Here is an 18116-nt window from a genome sequence, read left to right on the forward strand (position 1 = left end):
GTAGTAGAGTTTAGTTATATGTAGTTTTATTTGTAAACTTTAAGGCTCATCCATACTGATTTCCACAGTTTACATTCCTACCAGCAGTAGATAAGAGTTGTGCTTTCCCCACAGGCTCAAGAGTATTTGCTATTTGTTTTCTTGATGATATCCATTCAGACTGGTGAGAGATAGAATCTCAAAGCAGTGTTAATTTGCATTTCCCTGATGGTTAAGAATGTTGAATAGTTTTTCAAATATTTATTGGCTAGCTTTCTTCTAAGCTGAGGAAGAGGGTGACACTGTAGGAACACCAGCAGTTTCAATTAACCTGGACCCTGGATATCTTGCAGACACTGGGTCATCAACCAGGCAGCATATACCAGCTTATATGAGGCCCCCAACCCATATACAGTACAGGACTGCTGGGTCTGGGTCAGTCATAAAAGATATACCTAAGCACTCAAGAGACTGGAGGCCCCACAGGTAGGGAGATCTGTGGTGTAGGGATGGGAGGGGGTGGGGACATCCCCATAGAGACAGGTGGTAGTGGGCTATGGGCTATGGTTAGAGGGTGGACTGTGAGGAGCATAAAATCTGGAGTCAAAAAAAATAAATAAAATAAAAAAAATAATTGTCTAACCAGTTCATTGGATCACATATCCATTGAATGATTTTCTTGTGTGTGTTTAACTTTTGGAATTGTTTCATCAATCTTATGTCTGACTCATCATTATCAAATACTTTTCAATTCAATAGATTGTCTCTTTACTCTTCTGATTGTTTTCTTTGCTGCTTCAAATATCTTATTAGGAATTTTTGTGTTTATGTCTCCTGGAGAAACATATGTACAATTTGTCAACTAATTTTAAAAATTAGGTTTTTTTTCTTTTCTTTTTTTCGGAGCTGGGGATCGAACCCAGGGCCTTGCACTTGCTAGGCAAGCGCTCTACCACTGAGCTAAATCCCCAACCCTAAAAATTAGTTTATAGTTAACTTTTTGTACATACTGTATTGTATATTGAACATATGCCCTGACATATGCCTTGTCTTTTGCTTTTTACCCCCATCTCCCATTAGTCTTATTTAAACCACTAGATGGTTTCTCTTCTACTTTTGCATCATAAACATACATTATTTCATGGATTTTATATATCTATATAAGTATGGGAGCAGCAAATGAAAGAAAAATTATCATTCATATTTTCTTTATTTTTCTAGGACTGGCTGAATTCACTTAATGCATGTGTTACTTATTTAATACTTAATGAATGTGTTTATTACTGTGATAAAACACTATGCCCACAAAAATTCATAAAATAAGGCATTTAATTGGGCATATAGTATCATGGAATTAAAGTCCTAAATGGTGAGAAAATCATGATAGCAGGAATACTCACATCTTGAACCATAAGCAAGAAGCAGAGAATACACTGGAGATCTCAGAAAGCATTTGAAACCTCAAAGCCTGACCCAAGTGAAACACTTACTCTACCAAGGCTTCACCTCCTAATCCTTTCCAAAGAATTCCACTAACTAGGGACCAAGTATTAAACTATATGAGCTTACGAGTGCCATTCTTATTTAATCTACCACATTCCACTTCCTGGCCCACATAGCTTCATGCCATATCATAATGCAAAGTGCATTTGGATCAACTTCCAAAGTCTTCATAGTCTTTCTCAATCTAAATATTTCTAAAGTCTATTCTGTTCAGACACTGAAGACAATATCTTAATTGCAACTCCCTATAAAATTATAAAGCAAATAATATACTTCTAACATACAATGGCACGGAATATAGAGCTCTATTCCAAAATAGGGGGCATAAATGAGGAAATACTGAACCAAAGCAAGATCAAATAAAACAGTTCAAGCTCCAAATCCTATAGTTCCACTTCTGATGCAAGAGGGCCTAAATGTTCTTCCCTTATGGCTTTGTTACCTGCTATATACTTCTTTTGCTCTTCTTTTGGTTCCAATCCTTGTGTGCAGCTCTCATGGGCAGATGTCTCAATGTACTCTAGCATCTCAATCATCTTGGGATCTCCAAAACAATCTATCTAGGTTTTCCTTTAAAATCTTCCCATCTCATACACCTGTACTTGGTCACTTTTAGTAACCAAGGAAGAAGACTTCAGAACCCCTTTTACTATTCTATCATTTATGATTCCAAACCAACACCACATGAAAGATAGTACCAAGTTTGGCTTCCAACTGGAGTACATTCTACCTGCCTTGAATAACATCAGTAGCAACTTTGATATGTTGTTGCCATTTGTCCTTTCATAAGGTTCCTTGCAAGTTTTGTGTCTGTATCTATTGGAAAAACGTATGTACACTTTGTCTATGGCTAAGAATGTTGCATAGTTTTTCAAATATTTATTGGCCAGTTTTCTTTCTTCTTTTAAGAATTGCATAATAACTTCATGAGATCACATATCAATTGAATGATTTTTTTTGTGTACAACTTTTGCAGTTTTTACATGAATGTTATATCTGATTCATAGTTATCAAATACTTTTCAATTCTATAGACTGTCTATTTACTCTTCTGATGGTTTTCTTTGCTGTTTCAAATATCTTATTAGGTCTTTTCCTGAGGGCATCCCTTTATTTCAATGAAGATTAGACTTCTCTTAATCTCTTTATTTCTTTCAGCACAAGCCTTGGTGCTAACATTAAATTTATTGATGTTCTTTTTTTCTTCAGACTGCTCATTTTGTATTTCTGTTTTTCCTTACTTGCTCCCGTTTATTGTAGACCTGTGTTAAATTGATAACTAACAACCGCAGGAGAGAGTCAATATTAGGCTATAGCGCAATATCCTCCAGAAAAGAAATTGCTGCATTACCTTTTAATTTCATCTCAGGAAACTTCCTAGGAGTAGAGAAGAAAGCAGATACATTATTTGACAAAATATCAAATATATGGTCTCTAGTCCAGTTGCTAACATTACTTTTCTATTTCTATGATAAGACATGACTAACCAACTTATTAAACAAAAGGAATTAATTGGACTTGGAGTCCGTGACAGTAGACTGAAGGCATGACCAGCAGGAACAGCTGAGAACTCACATTTTTTTTTAAAGATTTATTTATTTATTATATATAAGTACACTGTAGCTGTCTTCAGATACACCAGAAGAGGGCATCAGATCTCTTTACAGATGGTTGTGAGCCACCATGTGGTTGCTGGGAATTGAACTCATGACCTCTGGAAGAGCAGTCGGGTGCTCTTAACCGCTGAGCCATCTCTCCAGCCCGAGAACTCACATTTTAAACTGTAACCAGGAGATGGAGAGTACACTGGGGATTGTGTCTCTCTTTTGAAGCCTTCAAGACTACCTCCAACAAAACTATACATCCTAACTCTTCCCAAACAATCCCACCAACTGATAATCAAATATTCAAACATATGAGCCTATGAAGCCATTATTATTGAGGCAGTCACATTGTATATGATTTTCTCCAGTTACATTTGTTTTCTCTTGTTTAACATATATCATGATTGTCAATTTAATATATAGAATATATTATGATAATATTCACCCTTACTTTTCTATTACTCTCTTTTATCCTCTTATAACTCTTCTGATCATCCTATTTCCAACAAGTACTCCTCCTTTTTTTCCCTTTCCTTTCCCTACTGAGTTTAATTTGGATTGCTTGTATGAGCTTGGCTGGGGCTATTTACTGCAGCATGGAGCATGGGCATATTACCACTGGCTATATCTTCTCCTTCCCAACCATTAATGTCTGATAGCTCCTCTGGGAGGGGCGAGACTTTGCAACTATGACCCACACCCCAGCAATCCTCCTCATCCCACAGGTCTTTTCTTTTGGCTACTCCCTCTTCTTGGAGGTTCACTGGGCCCTTGAGTTAGTGATCTACATATCCTAGTTAGGAATGGGCACACAGCAGTCACTTCTTAACACTTTCACCAGCAGTCACTTCTTAACACTTTCACCAGCTATGAGAGAGTGCACAAACTACTGTTCACTGATGAAAGAAACTTCTCTAATGAAGGCTGAGAATAGCTAAGAGAATAGGGGAATACTGAGACAAAAAAATTCTGAATGTTTTTATAATTTGTAGTCTAATAGAAAGAAAAAATACATAAAAGAGCATTTGCCATGGACTCAAGTTCACATGGAGATGCTTGTTATCCTATCTTTATTTCTCTTAAATATCTCCTCAGGAAAAATATTAAATATCATGTATTTAAAAGTATAATATAAAGAAAAGCTTCCATATAACTTTAGTTTGGTAATATTTAGATGCTGGTAGTCAATCTCATCATTCTTATCTGATTTTCTGTCTCAACATACTTATCATATTTCTCCCTCTTCCTGAAGCTATCAATTCTACCATAAGTGCCTCTCTAGACTTTAGAGAGTCATAATACCTGATCCTGTCACTATCATTTCACGTTATGTTCTGGAAGAAAGTTTGTGTTATTGTATAGACTCTTCAACATTTTCTTCTTTCAGGGCATCAGGGAAGCTTTTCTTCACTTCCCCAGAAATTGGCTTATTAGCATGTATCAGTATTTCAGTGTAAAACAACAACAACAAAAACAAAAACAAAAACAAAAACAAAAACTTTGTTCTGGGAATGGAACTCAGATCCTTATGCTTTCAATGGAAGTCCTTTGCTGACTTAGTTATCCCTTTGGCCCAATATTAAAATATATTTAGTAAAGGAGTAAGAAGTCAGTTTTTCCCTCAGTGAAAAGCCAATAGTATTTTTCTTCTGGGTTAAACAATAAAATTTCATAAGCATAAGTGGTACTGCCTTTCTGCTCCCATGACTAATTGGCAGAATATTCTGTTGCATTGTAAAATAGGCTAAAATTTTTCATGAAGGTCATATGTTATTAGAAGTTTTGGCTTAGATAGCAGATATATAATCAGTCAGAATCTAGAAGTTTAGGTCAACATAAATGAGTAGTTACAATACTCAATAGATACTAACATATTGAGGTAATGAACCTTCACAAAAGATTAAGCAGAAACAATAAAAATGAGCCACTGGTTGTGGAATTTGTCACATAAAGTTACATTTAAAGTGACAAGAGTAACTTGAGTTACAGAGAAGCAAATGAAACTCCATTTTAATCTAAGATGTCAAATAGTTCAGCAAAAAATTGCAAATTAAAAATTTACATGACTGGGACTAGACAGAATAATAGTCAGAGGTTAAGAGTTCAGTTCCTGGGTCCTCTGAGCTCCATTGTCTAGGTTTGACTTTCCTCCTAGGTTTGGAGAAGACTTCTGGAACCCCGAAGTTTGGAGGACCTTCTTGCCTCCTGGTACAACCTTCAGCAGCCCCAAACTAACCAGCATGGAACCTTGCCTGACAACCAACCCTAGTATAATTCACGAACCACCCCACCCCTCCACCTGGGACGGACACCCTGGGTGAGTGGTGCAGTGTGGGGTCATCTGGGACATTAGAGATCTGTATTTGCTCCTAAATTTGGAGGAGATTTATAGCACATCAACAGCCTCCTGCCTCCCTGTGGAAAACCTTCAGCAGCCCCGAAACTAATCAGCTTGGAAACTTGCCCAACCAACCATCTTAGTCTGATCTGCCCACAATTCCACCTGTGTCTGACTGGGACACAGCCTGTAGAATAGGGTCCACCTATGACACAGCCTGTAAAGTGGGGTCTACCTGAGGCACAGCCAATAAAGTAGGATACCCTGACCTTCATTTTTTGGGCCACGGTTCCCACACCTTCCTGAGAAGTCGGGCTGCCATAAAGATCATCCAGCCAATCATCCAGCCAATCATCCAGGGAAACATCTGATCCCTAAAGGACAGTTTAAGAACACAACCAACGAAACTCAGGGCAATACAGCACCACTAGAACACAGCTATCTTAGGACAACAAAACCTGGTTATCTAATGAAACTGAAACAAGAAGAGGATCATAAATCCAATCTTAGAAAGATGATAGGGGGATTTAAATAGGACATGAATAAATCCCTTAAGGAATTTAAGGAAAATACATTCAAGCAGATAGAGGCATTAAGAGAGGAAGCAAATAGATATAAATATATACAGGAAAATACAAAGAGGTGAAGGATACGAATAAAACTGTCCAAGACCTAAGTAAGAAAATGGAAGCAATAAAGAAAACACAAACTGAGGCAATCCTGGAGATGGAAAACCTAGGAAAGAGAACAGAAACTACAGCAGACAAAGCATCACCAACAGAATACAAGAGAAGGAAAGAGAATCTCAGGTGTAGAAGCTACAATAGAAGGAATCAATATATCAGTCAAACAAAATGCAAAATCAAAAAGTTCATGACAGAAGATATCTAGGAAAATTCCAGTTATGAAAGACCAAAACTAAGGATAATAGGAATAAGAGGAGGAGGAGGACATGGTGGAGATGTTGGAGGAAGGAGTGAAGGAAGAGGAAGAGGAGGTGGAGGAGGAGCAGTTCAAAGGCAAAGAAAATAACTTCAACAAAATCATAAAAGAAAATTTCCTCAACCTAATGACAGAAATGCCAATAAAAGTACAAGAAACTTACGTAACACTAAACAGAATGGAACAGAAAAGAATCTCCTACCAATACATAATAATCAAAACACTAAATATATAGAACAACAATAACAACAAAGTTTAAACTTAGCAAGAGAAAAAGGCCAAGTAACATATAAAATCATACCTATCAGAATTGCAACAGATTTCTCACCTGAGAATTTAAAAGTTAGAAGAGCTTGGGCAGGGGTCTTGCAGACTATACGAGATCACAGATGTCAGCCCAGACTACTATATTCAGCAAAATTTTCAATTACCATAGATGAAGAAACCAAGATATTCCATGACAGAATCCAAACTCAAACAATACATTTCCACTAACCCAGCCTTACAAAGGATACTAGAAGGAAAATTCCAACCCCATGAGGCTAATTACACTCAAGAAAACACAGAAATTATACTTTCACACCATTAAAACCAATAGAAGAGAAACACACACACATACACACATACACACACACACACACACACACATGCACACACTCACACACACACAATTTAAATAAAAGAGGTAACAATCATTGGTCATTCACATCTCTGAATTTTAATGGACCCAATTGCCCAATAAAAAGACATAGGCTAACAGAATGGATGGGTAAAAAGAATCCATCATTCTGTTGTATACCAGAAATACATCTTAGCAAAACAAAGACAGTCATTATCCCAGTATAAAGGAGTAGAAAAAGGTTTTCCAATCAAATGGACTGAAGAAACAAGCTGGAGTAGCCATTCTAATGTCTAATAAAATAGACTTTCAACTGAAAGTAATCAAAAGAGACAATGAAGGATACTTCATACCGATCAAAAAATATTTCACCAAGAGGACATCTCAATTCTTACCACCTAGACTGCAAATGCAAGGGCACCCACTTTTGTAAAAGAAACAATTTTAAAGCACATCAAACCACACACCTTCATAGTGGGAGACCTCAACACCTCACTTTCGCCAATAGACAGGTCATTGAAACAGAAACTCAACAGAGATATAATGAAAAGAGGTTATGATTCAAATGGACCTAAGATCTGTCTATAGAACATTTAGGTCAAGCATGAAGGAATATACCTTCTTCTTAATACTTCATGGGATCTTCTCCAAAATTGACCATATAATTGGTAACAGAGCAAACCTCAACATATACAAGAAGGTTGATATAATCCTGTGCATTTTACCAAATCACTTTGGATTAAAGCTGGACTTCAACAACAACAGAAACAATTAAAAGCCTACGTACTCATAGAGACTAAACAACTGTCTGCTCAGTGAATACTGGGTCAGGGAATAAGTAAAGGAAGAAATAAAAGACTTTCTAGAATTCAATGAAAATGAAGGTACAGCATACTGAAACTTATGGGACACCAGGAAAGCAGTCCCAAGAGGAAAGTTCATAGTGCTGAATGTCCTTATAAAGAAGCTAGAGAAATCTCATATCATTCTAATTAGTTAAAAATACATCTGAAGGCTCTAGAAAAAAGGAAGCCGACATACCTAGGAGGAGTATATGTAAGGAAATAATCAAACTAAGGGTTGAGATCAAGATTAAGAACAAAAAGAACAAAGCAAATAATCAATGAAACCAAGAGTTGGTTCTTTAACAAAAATCAACAAGATAGACAACCACTTAGCCAAAAATAAAAGGCAGTGAGACAGTACCCAAACTAAAAATTCAAAAATAAAAATGAAGACATAACAATAGACACTGAGGAAATTTAAAGAATCTAAATTTTTTCTAAAGTCTGTACTCTACACAGTAGGAAAATCTAAATGAAATAGATGGTTTTCTAGACAGATGCCACTTACTAAACCTAAATCCTGATCAGGTAAACTCTCTGAATAATCCTATAACCCTTAAGGAAATAGAAGCAGCCATCAAATGTACCCCAACCAAAGAAAGTTTTGGACCAGATGGTTTTAGTGCAGAATTCTATCAGACCTTAAAAAAAGTGAATGTCAACACTCCTCAAACTATTCCACAAAATAGAAACAGAAGGAAAACTGCCAAACTCATTCTATGAAACCATAGTCATCCCGTTACCTAAACCATACAAAGTCTCAACAAAGAAAAAGAATTTCAGACCAATTTTTCTTTTGAACATTGAAGCAAAAGTATTTAATAAAATACTCACAAACTAAATCCAATAACACATTAAAGACATCATACACCATGATCAAATAGGCTTCCTCCAAGGGATGTAGCAATGGTTTCATATACAAAAATCCACCGTGTAACCAAACTGAAAGAAAAAAAAATATGACCAGCTCACTAGATGCTAAAAAAGCAATTGACAAAATCCAGCATCCCTTCATTATATAAGTCTTGGAGAGAACAGGATTAAAAGGGGCGTATCTAAATTCAATAAAGGCAATATACAGCAAGCCAATAGCCAACATCAAATTAAATGGAGAGAAACAATAAAGCATTTCCACTAAAATAGGGGACAAGACAAGGCTGTCCACTTGTCCATTCTCTTCAATAAAGTATTTGAAGTTCAACTAGAGCAATAATACAGCCAATGGGTATCAAGGGGATACAACTTGTAAAGGAAGACATCAAAACATTGCTATTTGCAAATGATATGATAGTATCCATAAGTGACCCCCCAAATTCTTTCAGAAAACTCCTTAAGCAGGTAAATGCCTTTGGCGAAATGGCTGAATACAAAATTAATTAAAAAAATCAGTAGCCCTCCTCTACACAAGCAATAAATGGGCTGAGAAAGAAGTTAGGGAAACAGTACACTTCACAATAGCTACAAATATACTAAAATGTCTTGGTGTAACCTTAGCCAAGAAAGTGAAAGACCTGTAAGACAAGAACTTCAAGTCTCTGAAGAACTAGATTGAGAAAGATATCAAAAGGCAGAATCATTACTTTGCTTGTGGATCAGTAGGATTAACATAGTAAAAATGTCCTTTTACCAAAAGCGATCTACATATGCAATACTATCCCCTGCAAAATTCCAACATAAGTCTTCACAGTTCTTGTTTGTAATTTCATATTTATTTATTTACATTTCAAATGTTATCCCCTTTCCAGGTTTTCCCTCTGCAAATCACCATCTCATCCCCCTCCCCATTCTTCTATGAGGGTGCTCCCCCCCACTTCCTCCTCACCGCCCTGGCATTCCCCCAAACTGGGACACTGTGCCTTCATAGGACCAATGGCCTCTCCTCCCATTGATGCCAGACAAGGCCATCCTCTGCTACATATTCATCTGGAGCCATGTCCACAGATCTTGAAAGAACAATTCGCAACTTCATATGGAAAAACAAAAATCCCAAGATAACTAAAATGACCCTGAACAATAAAAGAATATTCCTGACTTCAAACTGTACTACAGAGCTATAGTAATAAAAATAATACATAATATTGGTATAGAAACAGACGGGTGGCTCAATGGGATGCAATTGAAGACATAATGAAACCCATACACCTATAAACACTTGATTTCTAACAAAGAAATCAAAACCTACAGTGGAAAAGGGAGAACATCTTCAACAAATAGTGCTGTTCTAACTGGATATTTGCGTGTAGAAGAATGCAAACAGATTCATATTTATCACCCTGTACAACATACAAGTCTAAATGGATCAAAAACCTCAATATAAAACAAGACACATTTTAATAGAGCAGAAAGTGGGGAGTAGCCTTTAACTCATTGGTACAGGAAATGAATTTGAGGTGGAAACGTCTACTTTTTATGAAAGTTATGCCAAATGATGTTTTCCTGGGGCACCCAGATGCTAAGCAAGCACAAGAAAGATCTTTTTCCTGAAGCAGACACAGGTGAAAGGAAGTTTTGATATAGCAAACAGGTGAAAGGACGTTTGATGAAGGAGTATACCTATGACTCCACAGACAGTGAGAGGCAAGCTGAGCTTTGGTTTTGTTTTCTCAACTTCTCTATTCTTTGCTAATGACAGGCATGTATTTGTTCACCTTATATCACATTGTTGAGCTCCACTTGTGGTAACACTGCCATTGAGAGGAACTCGTCCAAGAACTGCTCACTAGTTGCCTGTGGCAGCTTGTCACTTCTGAGGCCTTGCCTCAGGCCAGTTGGTGAGCCTGGTAGTTTCTTCAGGATTGAACTAGAGCTGTTTGGTGTCTGCTAGCTGAAAGGACTAGACTGAAGATGCTGGTTCATGCCTTGTGTGTGCTTGCCTTGGTCTGCAGTTGCTGAATCATATTTGGTGTTTGCTACAGGACTGAACTGCTTCCAGAGAAGATCAAACTCACCCCCACAGAACTATTGCTGAACGTGTCCATTTCCCTCACATCTTAATAGCTTTTCCCTTCCATTACATCTGCTGGGTGATGGGCTAGAGGAGAGGTTGAACCCTTATTAAAAGTAGGTTCCAAAACTTTATGCCTACAAAACTTCTTGAACAGAAAACCAGTAGTTTAAGCACTAAGGTCAACAAGTAATAAATGAAACCTTATGAAATGGAAAAGCTTTTTTAAGTCCAAGGACACTATCATCAGGACAAAACAAGGGCCTACAGATTGGGAAAGTTTTCACTAACTCTATATACAAACAGAGGGCTAGTATACAAAATATATAAATAACTCAAGAAGTTAGACACCACCTATCCAAATAACCCAATTAAAATGAGGTACAGAGCTAAACAGAATTCTCAACATAGGAATCTCGAATTTTCAAGAAGCACTTAAAATATGTTCAGTGTCCTTAGTTATCAGGGAAATGCAAATCAAAACCACTCTGAGATTTCACCTTACACCCATCAGAATGGCTAATATCAAAAACTCAAAGGACAGCACATGATGGCAAGGTTGTGGGGCATTCCTGGTGGGAGTGCAAACTTGTACAACCACTCTGGAAATCAATTTGGCAATTTCTCAGAAGATATGGAGTAATTTTGCCTGAAGACCCAGCTATAATGCTCCTGGGTATATATCTAAAAGATGCTCCACTGGTCCACAAGGACACTTGCTCAACTATGTTCATGTAGCAGCTTTATTCATAATAGCCAGAATCTGGACACAACCTATGTGGAGTAAGTGGAAACTTGCAACAAGACAGAAGAACTGGTCAGGTTGAAGCAGATTCAAAATTCTGGTAAATCTCATGATTGAGAACAGTAGGCATTGGAATGAAGTCCAGGGCAGACTACCTGTTCTGGCACATGTGACCACCATACCCCACTAAGAGGACCATGACAACTGATCACATAGAGTGAAATCCTCTAGAGTTCTCTCTTCTAGTGAGGTAACTAGATAGGTCCCCAGTGTTTAGTCAATGGGCTTCCCTTCCTGGGATACCTTTCTGCAAAAGGTATTTAATCCCTGGTTCACCTGAGTAAGATGTATGCATTTTCATCTGCCATGAATAAAACAGTTTTAACAAGCAATGATCAGCTCCTTCATCAAGGAATGGGGGCTGGGGGAGCTTTATCTTAAAGAGACACATCTAGATCTTCCATAGAAGTTTTTTTTTCAATACCCTTTGTACTATTGGCACCCACTCAGAGATGAGCTGGACTCCACCCCTTCCCTGGGCTCAGTGAGGGCTCTGGCAACCCCATTATCAACTTCTCACAGTCCCCAGTCATTTCTGGATATATAGGAGTTTGAGAACCACAACAACAGTTCTAGATCTCACTGTTTATCTCCTGGAAAGACATGGACTAGGACTCCATCTCAGACTGCACCTTCCCTAAGTGGCATGTCAGATGCCTGGCAACACAGGACTGAGGCATAAGCACAGCCTTAGGCCCATGAATTTTGCCTTCCCTGAGTTTCATGTTGGTGGCCCTGCATCCCAACAGTGAGGCAGAAATACAGACCAACAACCATAGAAGTCTCTCAACTGAAGAATGGATACAGAAAGTGTAATATATCTTTACAAGGAAATAATACTCAGGTATTAATAAAAAGGACATCATGAATTTCTCAGGCAAATTGATTGAAATAGAAAATATCCTGTGATAAGCTAGGCCCAAAAGGAGATGCATGGCATGTACTTACTTATAAGTTGATATTAGCCATAACGTACAGCTATAATCAACACACCCAAAGAGGCCAGATTACAAGGAGAGCACAAGAAAGGATGATTAAATCTTTCGCCAAAGGGGAGAAAAATAGATATCAAGCATCAATGGGAGAAGAAAACTGGATAGAAGAAGGAATAGGGAAGGGGGGGGGTATTTTATACCTAGAGAGAGCAGGAAGAGTGAAAGAGATGGGCCGGGGGATGGTGGCATCAATCTCGGAAGTTGTTAATCAGCTGTAGGAGATTTCTGGTGGAATTTTTGGGTTGACTTAAGTATACTACCATAACATCTGCTAATAGTGATATTTTGAATTCTTCCTTTCCAATTTATATCTCTTTGGCCTCCTTTTGTTGCCTAATTGCTCTGGCTAGAAGTTCAAATATTATATTGAATAAATAGGATGAGAGTGGGCAGCCTTATCTAGTACCCAATTTTAGTGGAATTGCTTCAAGTTCTCCTCCATTTAGTTTGATGTTGGCTATGGGTTTACTGTATATTGCATTTACTGTTTAGTTATGGGCCTTGAATTCCGGATGTTTCCAAGAATTTTAACTTGAACGGGTGTTGAATTTTATCAAATGCTTTTTTTCAGCATCTAATGAGATGATCAAGTAATTTTTTTTCCTTTGAGTTTGTTTGTATAGTGAATTATGTTGATGGACTTTCTTATATTGAACCATCTGTGTATCCAATCAAGTGTACTTGATTGTGGTGAATGATCATTTTGATGTGTTATTGGATTCAGTTTGTGAGAATTTTATTTGGCATTTTTGCATCGATATTCATAAAGGAAATTTGTCTGAAGTTCTCTTTCTATATTGGGTCTTTGGGTGGTTTAGGTATCAGCGTTAATGGTGGCTTCATCGAACTAATTAGGTAGTGTTTCTTCTGTTTCTATTTTGTGGAATAGTTTGAAGAGTATTGTTATTAAGTATTCTTTGAAGGTATGAAAGAATTCTGCACTAAGACAATCTGGTCCTTGACAGCTTTGGATAAGAGACTATTTTAAAAAAAAAATTATTAGATATGTTTCTTTACTTACATTTCAAATGTTCTCCTTCCCAGTTTCCTGTCCATAAGTCCCCATCCCCTCCCCTACTGCTCCCCCATATGGGTATTCCTCACATACATTCACTTACTGCAATCCCCCCATAATCTCCTGCACTGGGGGGTCTAACCTTGGCAGGACCAAGGGATTCCCTTTCCACTGGTACCTCAACAAGGTTATTCTCTGCTACATATGCAGTTGGAGCCTTGGGTCAGTCCATGTATAGTCTTTCGGTTGTCGTTTAGTCCCTGGAAGCTCTGGTTGGTTGGTGTTATTGTTTTTGTGGGGTTGCAAGCTCCTTCAACTCCTTCAATATTTCCTCTAATTCCCCCCAAGGGGGTCCTATTCTCAGTTCTGTGGTTTGCTGCTAGCATTGACCTCTGTATTGGACTTGCTCTGGATGTGTCTCTCAGGAGAGATCTATATACAGTCCCTTTCAGCATGCATTTTTCAGTTTCATCAATCTTATCTAGTTTTGGTGGATGTATATATATGGGCCACATGTGGGGCCGGCTCTGAATGGCGATTCCTTGAGTCGCTGCTCTAGACTTTGCTTCCATATCCCCTCCTATAAATATTTTTCCCCTTTGAAGAAGGAGTGGGAGCATCTGCATTTTGGTCATCCTTCTTCTTGAGCTTCCGGTGGTCTGTTGATTGCATCTTGGGTAATTTGAGCTTTTTGGCTAATATCCATTTATCAATGAGTGCATACCAAGTGTGCTTTTCTGTGATTGAGTTACCTCACTCAGAATGATATTTTCCAGTTCCATCCATTTGCCTATGAATTTCATGAAGTCATTGTTTTTGATATCTGAATAGTACTCTATTGCATAGATATACCACATTTTTTTAATCCATGCCTCTGTTGAAGGTCATCTGGGTTCTTTCCTGCTTCTGACTATTATAAATAAGGCTGCTATGAACATAGTGGAACATGTGTGTTTCTTGTATGTTGGAGCATCTTTTAGGTATATGCCCAGGATCGTTATAGCTGGGTCCTCAGGTAGTAGAATGTCCAATTTTCTAAGGAACCTCCAGACTGATTTCCAGAGTGGTTGTACCAGTTTGCAATCTCACCAACAATGGAGGAATGTTCCTCTTTCTTCACATCCTGGCCAGCATCTGCTGTCACCTGAGTTTTTTATCTTATCCTTTCAATTTGGTGTGAGGTGGAATCTCAGGGCTGTTTTGATTTGCATTTCCCTGATGACTAAGGATGTTGAACATTTCTTTAGGTGCTTTCTGGCCATTCGATATTTCTCAGCTGATAATGTTTTGTTTAGCTCTGTACCCTATTTTTTAACAGGTTTATTTAGCTCTCTGGAGTCTACCTTCTTGAGTTCTCAGTATATTTTGTATATTAGCCCTCTATCAGATGTAGGATCGGTAAAGATTTTTCCCAATCTGTTGGTTGTCGTTTTGCCCAGAAATGAACCCACACACCCATGGTCACTTGATCTTTGACAAAGGAGCTAAAACCATCTGATGGAAGAGGGATAGCATTTTCAACAAATGGTGCTGGTTCAACTGGAGGTCAGCATGTAGAAGAATGCAAATCGATCCATTCTTATCACCATGTACAAAGCTTAAGTCCAAGTGGATCAAGAATCTCCACATCAAACAAGATACACTCAAACTAATAGAAGAAAAAGTGGGGGAAGAGTCTCGAACACATGGGCACTGGGGAAAATTTCCTGAATAAAACACCAATGGCTTATGCTCTAAGATCAAGAACTGAAAAATGGGACCTCCTAAAACTGCAAAGCTTCTGTAAGGCAAAAGACACTGTCATTAGGGCAAAATGTCAACCAATGGATAGGAGACTTTTAATGACTGCTTCTATTTTGCGGGTGGTTACAGGGCAGTTTAGGTGATTTAACTGGTCCTTATTTAACTAGTTCTGTCTAGAAAATTATCCATGTCATCTAGATTTTTCCAGCTTTGTTGAGTATAAGCTTTTGTAGTAGGATCTGATGATTTATTAATAATTCCTCAGTTTCTTTAGTTATGTCTCCCTTTTAATTTCTGATTTTATTAATTTGGATACTGTCTTTTTGCTCTCTAGTTAGTCTGGCTAAGGGTTTTTCTATCTTGTTGATTTTTTCAAACAATCAGCTCCTGGTTTTGTTGATTTTCTGTATACTTTCCTTTGCTTCTAATTTCAGCACTGAGTTTGATTATTTCCTGGTGTCTACTCCTCTTGGGTGTATTTGCTTCTTTTTGTTCTAGAGCTTTCAAATGTGCTGTCAAGCTGCTAGTGTATGCTTTCTCCAGTTTACTTTTGAAGGCACTCAGAGGTATGAGTTTTCCTCTTAGCACTGCTTTCCTTGTGTCCCATAAGATTGGGTATGTTGTACCTTCATTTTCATTAAATTTTAAAAATTCTTTAATCTCTTCCTTTATTTCTTCTTTGACCAATATATCATTGAGTAGAGCGTTGTTCAACTTCCGTGTGTATGTGGGCTATCTGTTGTTTTTGTTGTTATTGAAGACCAGCCTTAGTCCATTGTGATCTGATAGAATGTATGGGATTATTTTCATCTTCTTTTATCTGTTGAGGCCTGTTTTGTGATTGATTATATGGTCAATTTGGAGATGGAACCATAAGGTTTTGAGAAGAAGGTATATTCTTTTTAGGATGAAATGTTCTATTGATATCTGTTAAATCCATTTTGTTCATAACTTCTGTTAGCTTCACCGTGTGTCTGTTTAGTTTCCGTTTATATGTCCATTCCAAAGAGTGGTCTGTTGAAGTCTCCCACTATTATTGTGTGAAGTTCAATGTACACTTTGAGCTTTAGTAAAATTTATTTTATGAATGTAGGTACCCTTGAATTTGGAGTATAGATATTCAGAATTGAGATTTCATCTTCGTATATTTTTCATTTGATGAGTATGAGGTGTCCTTCCTTATTTTTTTGATAACTTTTGGTTGAAAGTCAATTTTATTTGATATTAGAATGCATACTCCCGTGTGTTTCTTGGGACCATTTGCTTAGAAAATTATTTTCCAGCCTTTTTCTCTGAGGAAGTGTCTGTCTTTGTCTCTGAGGTTTGTTTCCTGTACACAGTAATATGGGGGTCCTGTTCACAAATCCAGTCTATGTCTTCTTATTGGGGAATTGAGTCTATTGATATTAATAGGTATTAAGGACCAATGATTGTTGGTTCTTGTTATTTTGTTGATAGAGTTAGAGTTATGTTTATGACACTATCTTCTTTTGGACTTGTTGGAAGACGGTTAATTTCTTGCTTATTCTTGGGTTCGGTTCATTTTCCTTCCTTGCATTGGACTTCTCCATCTATTATCCTTTGTAAGGTGGGATTTATGGAAAGATATTGTTTAAATTTGGTTTTATCATGGAATATCTCGTTTTTTCATCTATGGTAATTGAGAGTTTTGCTGGGTATAGTAGCCTTGGCTGGCAGTTGTGTTCACTTATGGTCTGTATGGCATCTGCCCGTGATCTTCTGGTTTTTAGAGTCCCTGTTGAGAAGTCTAGTGTAGTTCTAATAGTTCTGCCATTATATGTTACTTGACCTCATTCCCTTACTGCTTTTAATATTCTTTCTTTGTTTTGTGCATTTGGTGTTTTCATAATTATGTGCTCTAAGGAGTTTCTCTTTGGTTCCAGTCTATTTGGTGTTCTGAAGGCTTCTTGTATGTTCATGGGCATCTCTTTCTTTAGGTTAGGGAGATTTTCTTCTATAATTTTATTGAAGATATTTACTGACCCATTGAATTGGGAACCTTTTTTCTCTTCTTTTCCTATTGTCCTTCCATTTGGTTTTCTCATTGTGTCCTGGGTTTCCTGAATGTTTTGGGTTAGAAGCTTTTTGCATTTTGCAGTTCCTTTGACTGGTGTGTCAGCGTTTTCTATGGCATTTTCTGTCCCTGAGATGCTCTTTTTTATCTCTCTTATTCTGTTGGTGATGTTACATGTTTGATTTCTGATCTCTTTCCTAGGTAATCTATCTCCAGGTTTGTCTCCCTTTGTGACATTTTTATTGTTTCTATTTCCATTGTTATATCCTGGATGGTTTTGTTCAAGTCCTCACCTAGTTAGTTGGTTGTGTTTTCCTGTAGTTTTTTCAGGGATTTTGTGTTTCTTCTTTAAGGGCTTCTGCCTGTTTACCTGTTTTCTAGTGTATTTCTTTAAAGGACTTTTTTATGTCCTTCTTAAAGTGCTTTATCATCATCATGAGATATGATTTAAATCAGAATCTTGCCTTTCAGATGTGTTGGTGTTTCCAAGGCTTGCTGTGCTGGGCCAACTGGGTTCTGATGATGCCCAATAGCCTTGGTTTCTGTTGCTCATGTTCTTGTGCTCGCCTCTCACCATCTGGTGATTTCTGGTGTTAGCTGGTCTGTGAACCTATGCTCTTATGTGTTTCAGCACTCCTGGTAGTCCAGCTCTCTCAGGGCCAGACTGGGGGTGTGGGCAGAAAGTGTGGAATGGAGTTAGCGCTGGGGAGCAAATGGAAACTGGAAGGAATATTGTACCTGGCTGCTCTG

Source organism: Rattus norvegicus, chromosome X (assembly GCF_036323735.1).
Source record: "Rattus norvegicus strain BN/NHsdMcwi chromosome X, GRCr8, whole genome shotgun sequence".
NCBI lineage: Eukaryota > Metazoa > Chordata > Mammalia > Rodentia > Muridae > Rattus > Rattus norvegicus.